This window comes from Salvia miltiorrhiza, chromosome 3, assembly GCF_028751815.1.
Source record: "Salvia miltiorrhiza cultivar Shanhuang (shh) chromosome 3, IMPLAD_Smil_shh, whole genome shotgun sequence".
In the NCBI taxonomy this organism is placed as follows: Eukaryota; Viridiplantae; Streptophyta; class Magnoliopsida; order Lamiales; family Lamiaceae; genus Salvia; species Salvia miltiorrhiza.
Window position 1 is genome coordinate 45,523,619 of NC_080389.1, and position 14,117 is coordinate 45,537,735.

Sequence of the window (14,117 nt, forward strand, 5' to 3'; positions counted from 1 at the left end):
CCCACTCACAAGCTCATTTCTCACACCATTTTGACAGTCTAATTTGTGCCCTGGGATCTTAAGAGATTTTTTCTTCATAAAAAAAAGTTGAAGCAATCGTGGCTCACCCGAATTTTAGCTCAAAATTCAAATTTTGGTTTTTTTTTAATTAAGCGTGTGTGTGACATGCGTCATTTATTGAAGCAATCGTGGCTCACCCGATAAATCGGAGCACCCTCGAGTCGAGGCCGTCTGCAGTGAGGGATCCAATATTGTGGATTGTGGTGACTTGAGTAGCTCCATCGAGTCACCTACTATGGGTGCTCTAAAATATGGAACGAAAAGAGTTTTTTTTTTTTGGCGTTTTCAAAGGTCACTCCTTTTTTTACAGAAATTTCATGACATGTTTTTAATTCGAACTACTTTTACAAATCACACCAAAATTTAAGTTATGAACAATAATTATTCCAACTATCAATTTGAGAAAACTTTATTTATTCAAATATATAATAGAAAGATGCATTTAAAGCAAGTCATTTTGCTCGTTACGTTTTCTTTTGGTAGGACCGCATTAAGCCTACGTTTGGTTGGGTATTTTTAAAGGTTGGAAAGAGAATCAAGTAATTGAATCCATTACTTGTTGTTTGATTTGGGTAATGAGATAATCATTACTCTTACTTAAGGGTAACTCAATCACCCAATTTGTTACCCCTTAAAATAGAGTGAAATTAAAAGAAAGGGAATCCCTTACTGATTATTCATTTCCATTGTTAAACCAAACACTCAATAAAAGTAATGGTTATTGACTTATTGTTACAATTCCACTCCTTTATTTGATTCCATTCTCTTTCCATTCCTCTACTTAAATTGAATCAAACGAGCACTAAGTATTGTTAAGTAGAGCAGTAAATATAAATTGAAAGATCCTGAGTAAAATAGAAAACATAGATATTTAAAGTCACGAATCGTATTTAGTACAACAACAAATTTGGAATTAGTTTTTTAGCGAGTAATAAGTAGTCATTTGCACGTAAATTAAGTGGACATTTTTTTCGCTGAAATGTGAATTAGTTGGCCATGTGGCCCACTTTTACATTGTTTAAGTGAATAAATGACAACAATTGTTGTGCTTATCCAAAAAAAAAAAATAGTAATAGTAATCATTTTCTATTTATGAAAGAAAATTCATAATCATAGTATTTTTTTAATTACTGAATAAAAAATGATTGAATATATTAACGTAAAATAATTATTGTTTTAGACTATAATTCAAATACTGACATCACCACGAAAATCTCTCTCATTCGTTTAATTTTCACAATACCATTTTCGTTAAAGCATAATCATTTTATTTTCATACAAGCACTGAAGCACCAAACATATATGTACATACTTTAGAAGCAGTTGCTTAGCACTCAGACAAATTACACGATATATAAGAAAATACACATAATTTTAGAATATACTCTTTTGGGCCATCAAGTGTCAAAATACAGGTTGGCTCATTTGCCGAAGCTTCAATTTTTTGAATCTGTCTCTCCAAACCAATTGTATACTCATGTAGATATATATGTACATTTTTAATAGATCTTTCTCTACATCATTTTAATCAAACGGGTATACTTATTTTTTGAAGTCCCTTTGGGTATACTTATTATTAGGCTGTTTCTTTGCGCTTCTTACGGTTTTTATTTATTTTCCATCATCATATTCTAACTTTTAATTACTTTTAACCCAACTATTCTATAACATCATTATTTTAAAAGAGATACCTAACCCTACATTAATTATTACATTTTAATCGCACGGGCTCTTGTGTGGATGTAGGGAAGAAAGATCTTACATTAACACATACAATAATTGTCATTTTCTAGTTATTAGATGGTAAATGAATAAATGTCATTTCTTCATGATAATTGTCACTTTTCTCAAGGATAATGTCTAGGGATGGCAATAGATCCTGGACTCGGTCCAGATTCGCTGATGCAGATCCTTAAAAAAGGATCTGGACCTTGTAAAAAAATGAATCCGATGAATCTGGACCGAATCTGGATTACTCCTAAGATTTGCGGATCTGGATCTGGAGCAAAAATTTTAAGACTCAGATCCGGTCCAGATCCGGCCCGCGGATCCAATGATATATAAAAAAGAGGGAAATTTTATTATAGCCCTCTTTGATAAAAATATAAGTTTTATAACATTAGTTTATAATAGATAAGTTATATAGTCATTTTAAGTTTAAAAGACTATAACACCTTTTGACTTTTTTGTACTCGATGGCACCATCGAGTACTCGATGACGCCATCGTGTACACCATCGGGTACTTCGATTACTCGATAGTGTTGTAGAAAATCTTCATTTTTTTCATTACTCGATTGTGTACACGATGGTGTCATCGAGTACACCATCGAGTACTCGAAGTTTCAAAAAAGTCAAAGGGTATTATAGTCTTTTAAGCCTAAAATGGCTATATAACTCATCTATTATAAACTAGGGTTATAAAACTTACGTTTTTAACAAAAATTGCTATATGTGATAATTCTCACTATAGAAAATATAGAGATATTATTATTTTTCTTTTTTCAATGTCAAAATAGAAGACACATTGTTCCACTATTATTAAATAGGGTTAATAGCCGGAAAATACACCAACTATTTTCGGATTTGCATATTGCACATGACCTTCAAAAATAGCTCCAGAATACATGACCTTTTGATTTGGTTATAATTTGCACATGCGTTGACCATCCCTTAAACCCTAGATGACGTGTCTCCCAGAATTTGCAGACGTGGATGCACCGGCAGTCATGTAAAACGACGTCGCTTTGTCAAGATTTTTAAAAAAAAAAAAAAAACGCTGCCGTCTGCACCTTCTCCCCAATCGACCACTTCTTCATCAACTGCGGCTCCAGCGCCGCCGATACCCTAAACGCCGAGCACCGAATCTTCACAAGCGACGATCCGTCTCCTTCGAACTTGGGTAGCTCAGAATAAAACAACAATTTGGACGGCTTATCAAAACTTTAGTGTTTAGTCCCATTATTCCCCAAAACTCTAGATCCCTAAATTTGGTGGAGGACGGCAGATCGTGGGGGAAGAGGAAGTCGCGGTGGCGGGGCTCTTCGTTGGCCTCGGATGCTTGGTGGTCGGGAGAGAAAGTCGCGGCGGCGGGGCTCTGATATTAAAGGCCGACAGAGGCGATTTGGAGCGAATCTCCGCCGCTGCTCGCCTACTGCTTCACGTCCCCTACCCCCGCCATCGCCGCCGGCTGCTGGTGTTCTAGGTGGTCACGAATCCTCAGCCACCACAACATCACCACCGCAACACCACCACATCCTCAGCCACCAAAAATCCCCAAGATCAAATCCTCAACCACCAAAAATCCTCAAATCCTCATCCACCAAAAAAAAAAAATCCTAAATCTGCAAACCTTCGAAACCTGCTGCTGCTGCTGAAACCCGCTTTCGCCGCTTTTGAAATGACGGAAATACTGATGCAGTTCAGAGCAGAGCACAGGATGCAGAGCAGAGCCGAGTTTCAGAGGCGGCACAGAGTGAAGATCCGGTACACGTGCCCGTTGGTCCGGTGACGAGAGCTAGAGCCAAGACGTTCAAGGCTAACTTAATGGCGTTGGTGGAAGAAATCTGGAGGCAAGAGCTGAAAAGACCAATTGGAGAAGGACCGACAGATCAGAGCTCAAAGGTAGTAAACCTTATTGCTTACAGAGCAGAGTCGCACAGCAGAGCCGAACCGCCATAGCAGACTCGATTCCTCTGCGCCTTGTTAGAGCAGCGAAATCGTTTCGCCTGGGAAGACGCGATTCCTCTGGCTTTGCCAGAGCAGCGGAATCGTTCTGCCCGAGAAGACGCGATTCCTCTGGCTTTTGCCAGAGCAACGAAATCGTCCGCCCGAGAAGACTCGATCCCTCTGACCTCGCCAGAGCAGCGGAATCGTTCCACCCGAGAAGAATCGACTGTGCAGAGAATTCACGTCGAGTCTGCCCGAGCAGAGAATTCACGTCGAGTCTGCCCGAGCAGAGAATTCAAGTGGAGTCTGCCCGAGCAGAGAAATCAAGTGGAGCCTGCCCGAGCAGAGAATTCAAGTGGAGTCTGATCAAACAGATTCAACCCGCCAGAGAAGATTTGATTCCTCTGGCTTTGCCAGAGCAGACTTGATTCCTCTGCGACTTCCAGAGGATTTCTCGCTAGGGTTTCTTTTGACTTGTTGAACAAGTTCCGTTATTTCTTTATTTCTGTTTATTTTCTTTTTACGTAGGGTTTCTTGTTCCCTATAAATAGGGATGTTATGTGTTGGATAAAGTTAGACAATTTTGATATTATAACAGTGAGTTTAATTCTCTCTCAAGTTTTGAATTCTTCTTGATAAACAAGGATTCAACCTATCGACGAATCGACGAGTTCTTCATCCCTCGCCGTGTATCATTCAGCGTCTCCGAGTTCATGCGTCAAATGCACGTTGGGGTTTAGGGAACTATTCGCCTAGATCATTTCGTGGTTTAGATTCTGGGGTTTTGAGGCATTCCATCCTTTATCGGTATTTTCAATTTGTTCCGTTCAATTTCAGTCTTCCGTGTACAAATCAATTAGATCGGTGAATTCCATATCTGTTACATTATTGTTGCGTTTTCCGGTGAAACTCCATATTTCCCGGCAAAGTTCATATCAAATACTCTCGCCGCCGTCCCAAATCAAGCAAGAGATTGAAGAAGAAGAACAAGGACGTGTGGTCCAAGATGAGATTTTTCTTTATTTTTTTATTTTTCTCACCATCAAAACGACGTCGTTTTGAACGCGTGGCTTGCCACCGTGTAATAAATGCGACGCGTAATGCCATGTAGTTTAAAATAGTTTCCACATCATCGCCGGTCAAACATAAGAGTGGTCAGAACTTCCGCCGGATGCAAATTGCAACTAAATCAAAAGGTCATGTATTCTGGAGCTATTTTTGAAGGTCATGTGCAATATGCAAATCTGAAAATAGTTGGTGTATTTTTCGACTATTAACCATATTAAATATTGTGCTGAAGATAGAGATGAAATTGATTTTAATGATGTTATAATTAATTTTCACCCATTTTTTACATATACGGTTACAATAAGTGTATATCTTATTATAATACTAATATATTATTTAGTACTTGATTATTATATTCTTACTTATTATGAATTTTTATAGTAATTTTTTTTATATAGATTATGATTTAGTTATTTATTTTTTAATAATTGTTGAAAGTCTAGATCAAATTCGATTTTAATTTGAGTTTATTTAATTTAAAATTTATAAATGTTTTAAAAAGTAAAAAAAATATATATTTGGGTCTGGACTCGAGACCCTGTGGATCTTATGGATTTGGACCTGGATCTTATTTTTTTAGATCCAACCAATCTGGATCGAATTCGAACCTAAGTAAGAAAAAATACGGATCTGAATCTGGATCAAATAGGATTCGGTCTAGATCCGGCCCATTGTCATCCCTAATAATGTCAATTTTATTTGTTTCCACTGTATAGACGTTCTCACATAATTTTTGTCACTTTTCTGAAGGATAATGTCAATTTTATTTGTTTCCACTGTATAGACGTTCTCACATAATTTTTGTCACTTTTCTGAAGGATAATGTCAATTTTATTTGTTTCCACTATATAGACGTTCTCACATAATTTTTTGCGTATGCCTAGTAACTAATTAAAAGACATACTCCATCTGTCCCGCCCAAGATGCTACATATTCCTTTTTGGGTCGTCCCAACGAAGATGCTACATTTCTATATTTGTCAAAAATAAGGAATTTTAAACACTTAATTAACACTAATTAAGTATTTCCTTATTACATTTTATCTCCTACTTTATCACTTTATTACTTTCTCTCTCATACTTTATCACTTTATTATTACACACTTAAAACATTAATCTACAACTCCTTAAATCTCGTGCCGAAAAGCAAATGTAGCGTCTTGGTCGGGACGGAGGGAGTATAATTTTGATATATAATATATAAGTATATATCATGACGGTGGCGTAAATAATATGATATTCGTACATGCAACGCTTTAGTCCCTTTCGAATGCGAAATCGATAAGAACAAATAATATACAAGCCTCCAAAACAGAAGTATTAAAAAGGATAAGGAGAGATGGTAAAGGTTGTCATATCCAAAACAACTTGTAATTGATAAAACATACAAGGTTATATTGTATGTCCACATGGTCTCGTTCATGGAGTTAGAAAATCTAAAAAAGAGCTTAACTTATCAGCCAATTAATGCTTTTAGGTTAAGTCTAAAATTGATCTAGTGTTACTTACCTCATATTTAGATTTAACTCGTTTTATAGAATTGATGTTGAAAGTTTATTGCTATCGCAAACACGGAAATGTTGGATAGAATGATGAAACAATCAATTCAATATTACCGCATGAAAAACATAAAAGCAACATAAAATAAAAGTACACACAATAGATGATTTTATACTGTAATATTAATTAATTGCAGTTATACATGTATTCACTATAAAAATCCATTTCACAATGAATGTACACGAATCCACTCAATAGAATCCTTGTTATTGAGTGGTATTGATAAGAATAGAAATCCCTTCTAATAATATCAACAATGCTAGCAACAACTAGACTTTGAACGAAGCTATTCTATGAAAATCAAACATACAAACCTATCAACTAGCCCCAAAAACGAGTCTGCCACTCAAGGATTGTTAGGCACACGAGTCTCCCACTCAAGGTGTGTTTTGAATTAGATGTCTGGTAAGATGTTGAACCAATAGCTTTTGAGCTCCTACACTTGTGTTTTGCTTGAATGAACTGGTACAGAATACAGTGAGCTTTGCCCTTATTTATAGATCCAATATATGCTTGATGGGCAAGAAAAACGTGGCTGAGATCATGGGATATGGACGTGGCAAGTAGAGTTTTCTTCAAGCCAAAGAGTGCTTGTTGGTTAAGCAAAATAACCAACATCCCTAAAAAGTAGGAAGACTAAGAGGGTGTTTGGCTAAGCTTATTTTAAAGAGCTTATAAGATGTTTCAAGAGCTTATAAGATGTCATTTTTAAGAGCTTATAAGTTGTCAAAGTGTTTGGATAATTGAGCTTATAAACTAGAGCAAGAATTTTTTTGCTAGAGAGAGACAATATTTTTTTAGAGAGAGAAAATTGAAGAAAAATGAACTTAAATGATATCTGATGAAAATAATAAATTATAGTTGAAAAATGTTTGTAAAAAGATTGTTGCATATGAGATTAAAAAAAAAAAAGTTGGTGTAGAGGAACTTATTTGTTGGGGGGCTTATAAGCTCCAAGAGCTTATTTTTGAAGCTTATAAACTGTTGATGAGCTTATTTTGCCAAACACTTTAAATGAGCTTATAAGCTCTTAAACAGCTTATAAGTTGTTTTGATGAGCTTATAAGCTCAGCCAAACACCCTCTAAGTCTTTAGCTTTTAATCCTTCTTCTCTCTTATTGTAATATCTGGTCATATATATTTGATAGAGTCTTTTAATTTAATTTCTCTCCTCCAAGATTTGTGGTTTTCGAAAATCAAATAAATATTAATTCTCTTAAATTGTTATTAATGAAAAAGATAAAACTAAGATTTATTCATAAAATGAATAAAGAAGTATTAGAGTTAAAATAACTCTAACAGATGTAGTGTTACTATCTTGGTCGTTTAGTTGCAAGACATCGTATATGTGGTGTATTACTCATATATAGTAACAAGTAGTATTGGAATTGATGGTTGCCTTTATTCATTTTTAAAGATAAAAAATATAAAATATTTATTATAATTTTTTTTATAAAAACTACCATTTTAAGCTTGAAAGTGCAAAATTATCTTTACTTATGCTGAGTTGGGTTTTGATCTCAACAGCAGAAATAAGATAAAACGATAAGACACGTAAAATGATAAAAGACACGAGATTTACGTGGTTCGGTCATTAAAACCTACATCCACGGAAGGTTTTCGGGTGTTTTGACTATACTTCGAAGATTACACTTTACAAGGTGAAGGAAAAAATGATCAATAATGCCCCCCTTAACTCACAACCTAAGGTCCTATTTATAAGCATAAACTTTGCCCTAAAGTACTTGGGCCTATTTAACCCTAAAGCCCACTAATACAAGTCCTTTGGCCTAAAACTATTAATCTGCCACGTGTCTTTGATATTCTTTTAACTTTGACTGGCATTTTCAGATCTGGCTTCTCTCTTTAGACTCAGTGCACCTCTGAAATATAATATTCGGCTCGGGCGGACTCAGCTTTATAATTGCTCCAGATCTGTAACGATATCAAAACAATACACATACAATTTAATTATAGTCACATATTGCTTATATTCGGGCCTTCAGTGGACCTAACATATCTTATTTGAGCCTTTCTTTAGAAGGACGGGAATCCCGGATTCCATCCTCGTCAACTTAATTCACAAAATTTGCTGAAATCACGAACATTGCTCGACATGCTTGACTAATGCATGTCGAGCATTAGTGGTAGATACATTGATGCTCGACATGCTCGTCGACCATTGGGAATCGAGTATACGTGCATTAGCGTATTTGTGATAAATATATTAATGCTCGACTTCTGCGAGTCAGGCAATAGTGGTAAATACAACAATGCTTGACATTCCATTTTTAAAATCTCAGTTGTCTCCATTTTGCAATGGCTCCCAAAATCTTTTTCCCAAAATATTAAAATTTCTCAAACTCCCAATAAGATTATTATCCTAATCTTAGTAATGGTGGTAGCGAAGTTTTCGGATCTGGTTCGAATCCTCAATTTTCATATGATCTCACTTATGAAAACCCCACAAACACAAATATTTCCAATGGTCCGAAAATTTGGAATGATGAAGCAGATTTGGCACTCATGTAATGCAAATGTGTTTGAAGCACAATTAGTTAGTTTGTTTGTTTGTAATTTCGTATTGCTATATTATTATTTACTTTGTAATTTCTTGGTAATGTTATATTTTCTATTTATTGCTCAATTTTATTTTTTTAACATTTTAGCATTTTTTATTATAATTATGATTATAATTTTTATTTTTATTATATGTAATTCTTATGCTTAAAATAATGTAATGATTATATAAAATATTGTGGTGAGGTGGTTGGAATAGTTATGGATAAATCTCTCAAAATGAGTGTGGTTGAATTGGAATGAATATTGATAATGTGAACGAGAGATAAATTAATTAAATATTTAAGAGGTTGGATGATTGGAGTGATTGTTGTTAAATATTAATGATAGTCTTGAGGAGGCGTTTGGTTTGATAGATGAGATATATAAGATTGATAGGATTTGTGAAACTATTAAATAGTCCACCAAACTTTAAAGTGATAAATAATCACTTATTTGAATGATTAGATGCAGATTATTAATCATAGATTTAACTATGCAAATAAAACACTTAATTAATATACATTATTTATTAGTATTCTCTTATCAGTCAAACCAAATACCTCATCAATCAATATAGCGGTCCACTCGAATCATATCAATTTTCAATACATACACCTCCTAAATCAATATAGCAGTCCATTCGTGTCGTATCAATTTTCAATACATACAATTTTTTACTAATTTGTAGATCAATTGGTATTCATTAATTTTATGTAATTATTCATTCATTTCAAGGCGATATTCAATGTGACATACATCGTACTGCAACGGTCTTTAATCTTCCAAAAAAAAACTACTTTCTCTGGTTGTTCAGCGAAGGCTTCGTTCGGGTGCTCAAACTCAAAGAGTTCAATTTCTTTGCCATGTATTTAATTTGTTAAATTGAAAATTAATCAGCAATATTTAATAGGTGCAAAAGATATTCAAGGCCATTTGCCTTTATCATGGCTTGTTGTTGGAATATCCGCAGCACCTCCAGTAGGTTTCTCGTTCGAGTTCGTTGCCACAGGCTCCAGCTTTTTACATGCAAGGGATATTGGTCTATAAATACTCGATTTTTTTTTTATTTTTTTATTTTATATTTAACTTTTAAATTTTTATATAAATATCTAAATTTTGTATTCTATTTTATTTTCGTATCCGGCGAATTTTTACACCGAAATCGTTGGTGACATGGCAGCCGAATTGGAAGAAAAAATTGAAGTGCATAATGAAGTAGATAAGTTTGTTGTCAATGTGAGATCTAAAACATGTAATTGTAGGATTTTGAATGTCAATTCGACTGCTATGTCAGTAACAATTTGAAGGTGAAAATTCGCTGGATGCAAAATCAAAAGAATACAAAGTTCAGGTATTTATAGGTAAATTTTAAAATTGGGATGCAAACCAAAAAATAGAAAAAGTTCGAGTATTTACATGCCCATAAATATAATAATTAAGTTGATATCAATTATATATAAATATAGGAATATAAATTTTGTATTCTTTCTGATTCTCGTACCCGGCGAATTTTTACACCGAGATCGTTGGTGACATGGTAGCCAAATTGGAAGAAAAATTTGAAGTGCATAATGAAGTAGATAAGTTTGTTGTCAATGTGAGATCTAAAACATATAATTGTAGGGTTTTGAATGTCAATCCGACTGTCATGTCAGTAACAATTTGAAGGTGAAAATTCGTTGGATGCAAAATAAAAAAGAATACAAAATTCAGATATTTATAAGTAAATTTTAAAATTAGGATGCAAAACCAAAAAATAGGAAAAGTTCGAGTATTTACATGCCCATAAATATAATAATTAAGTTGATATCAATTATATATAAATATAGGAATATAGAAATGTTTTCCATGCTATGCATAAAATGCAAATGCTGGTATATTTTAATCAGGACAACTAAAATAAAATAGTTAACTTACCATTAGCCTTAATTATACAACTCCATTAATTACTTCTAATCTTCAGTATAACAAAATATTGGACATAAGTATCATTTACTATGTTGCATAGGTACGGGGGTGCGGATACAGGGGCGATACGATACGAGTACGGGGATACGGGTTTTTAAAAATTATAGGGTGCGATTTGGCAAGGATACATCTAATTATTAAAATTTTATGATATATAATGCTTATAAAATATATACAATTTAAATTTTCTTAAATTAATTATATGTAATTTACATTTTATTTTACCCAAAAGTTAAGCATTTTCAATTATATAAGTTAATTGAGCAACAATATAACGATTCAAATATTATTAGTCCAATATATAAGTTATAACTGAAAATAAAATTATCAAAATAATCTTGTGTAGGCCTTTCGTGCACGAGATACGTGAATTTCGCCTATGGAATTTGCGAATCCGGTTTATTTTTATAAATTGTTTTAAAAGATACGCCACGTGGCGAATCGGGTGCGAATCCGACGAGAATCCGAGAGAATCGCACCCTAAAAGAATCCGATTCACCGTATATACTAATTTTTGAAGAATCCGTGCATCATAGATCATTTACCTCCATTATTGTTATCTTAAAACATTTGATCGAGTATAAGAATTAAGAATACCATGTAAATTGATTAAAAGTAATAGAATCCATATTTGAAGGGTGGTTAGCTACTTAGCTAAACTAATAAATTGATCAAAAATGAAAGTGTCTTTCATGAAAATAAAATAATAATAATGAGACAATTAAAAAAAATAAGTGGAACAATAATTATGGGACGGAGTCGTGGAGATTATTATTTATTTGGTCACTTTCTTGGGAGCATTGATTAGGACTTCAAGTCTTCAACATATCTTAGGAAATCTAAGTCTATGTAAGCTCTCTTAAATTATTCAAAACCTAAAAAACGATGATTAAATTAGATTATTCATCACGCCCAAACCACAAATTTACAACTCATTAGCACCGTTCCAGACTCTACATCCATCAAGGTCAAGTGGTATGTTTTATTTTCAAAAAATGCACAAAGAAATGTATTGGATTTTTTTGAGGGGGGGACATCAAGTGGTTTCGTTCTATTTTAAAAAATTGCACAAAGAAATGTATTGAATTATTGTATGCGAATATGCTATTATATATTCGATTAATTTAAGACGTGTTAAATTCATTTTTCATCTTCATTTTATTTCTATTTCCAGTCCATTCTATTGTACCAATCACCTCCTTATTGTTCACATAGAGTTTGCACCGCTGCCCCATTGGAGACCAAATTTACGTTTTTTTGTATTAATATATAAGGTACTCCGAGTTTTCCTAATTAAATAGTACTCCAATACTTTTTTTTTCCTAACCATAGATACCAAATCAATGAAACAATTGAAAATTATTATATTACGATACAGAGTTGGGCAATCGATCATATTAATTTATTTTTGAGTTTATAAATATTGCAATCAAATATTCATTTGATTAAGATGTTTATTTCATTTTATTCTATTCGACTGAACGTAAGAGGAACCATAACTGCGTACGTGGTATGCAATAAGCATATTATTATATTAGTAATATTGTTTCTTGTAAGTGGGACATTGTATAAGTAATGTTTTTTTTTTTTTTTTTGAGAAAATGTATAAGTAATGTTTGATTTATGGCGTTAAAGTGGTTTTATTGGCGAAAAGGGAAGGGCGAGGGCGACATAAACTAAATTTGTAAACAATTTAGAGGTTGGGATATTTCTAAAAAGTCTTACCAACGTAAAAAATAAATGGATTAACTGCCGATCAATGCACAAACTTTGCAATAATATCATTATTTTTTAATTTATTATAAAATTAACATCCTCAAAATTTTCTGATCAATAAATAATTAATTCATCACCGAAGCCAATATCGTCAAAGTGCAACGTGCCAGCGGCATGATCTTAGAATTTCCGTTGCATTAGAGCATTCGTAGTGGGGCTCAGCAAGCGGACACGTGCTCGGCTCGCAACCGAGATGGCACTAACGGTGCGTGGATGGGCGAGGGGGGCGCGGAAGGAGAATGTGGCGGGCGCATAGATGCATGGCCCAATCAAAAGATTGGGCGTTTAAAAAAGAAAATGAAATATTGGGCAACGGTTGAAATGCTAATTTTTTTCCTCTCTTTTTTTCGCTAGTAGTTGCAATTACAACGGCGTTCTTCTTATTATTTCTTTTTATTCTATTTTCCTCCTATAAATACTAGCTACATCTTCTCCATTTTTTTTCTCACACCAAATTCTATCTTAATTCTTCTTGTTCTTCTTCTTTATTCTAGTTTCAATTCACCTCTCTTATTTTATTGTGATTCAAAAAATGGATGGAGAATGGGGAAATTATTGGAGCAACCATCTTAAGCACTAACGATCTATTTCTTCGAGTATGGGCATCAATTTAAGTATTCTCACGCTTGTTAAATTTAATGTTTAATTTAATTAAAAAATACATTAAAAATAAAGATGAAATAAAAAAGAAGTTTTAAGAGCTCGGATGCAAAGAGCCTCGCTGTGGAGAAAAGGCTCAGAAATGATTGTGGATGCTCTTAGTATTATGCTAGATATGTTAACTCTTTGGTAGTTGGAAAAAATTGAGGGTGATAATTTTGTAACAACTTGAAAAATGTGTTAAAATTGAGGGTGATAATTTTGACCGCTGCATGTCCTCCGGGCTTTGAAGGAACTCACATATGCGATCTTATGAATCCTATCTCTGGTCAGTGGGACTCGGAGTTACTGCTTGGTCTGCTGGGCAAGAATGATGCCCATTCTGCTCTCGGCATCCCTCTCCCTCCCAACCCTGGTCCGGATAAGTTGGTGTGGCACTTTGAAGAGAAAGGGAGGTACACTGTCAAGTCGGCGTATAAATTGGCGAGCTCACTCACCCTCGATACCTCGTATAGCATTGAAGGCCGTTGGAATAAGCTTTGGAAGATCACCGTCCCACCAAAAGTGAAGCATTTCCTTTGGCGTGCAGCGAGAAATAATCTCCCTACAAAGGAACGTTTATTGTCTCGCGGAGTCACCGTTGGTGGAGAATGTGAGACGTGCAAGTCTAGCTATGAGAATCTGTGGCACACTTTTTTCTTTTGCCCGTTTGTGGAGGCCTGCTGGAACGAGGGTAATGTGCACCAGTTCATACACTATATTACTAACGGCAGTGAGTCTTTTGAGGCAGCTCTCTTCCAGATTATTGAGAGCAATAACGAGGAGCTGAAAGCTAAGGTCTGCATGGTGATGTGGCA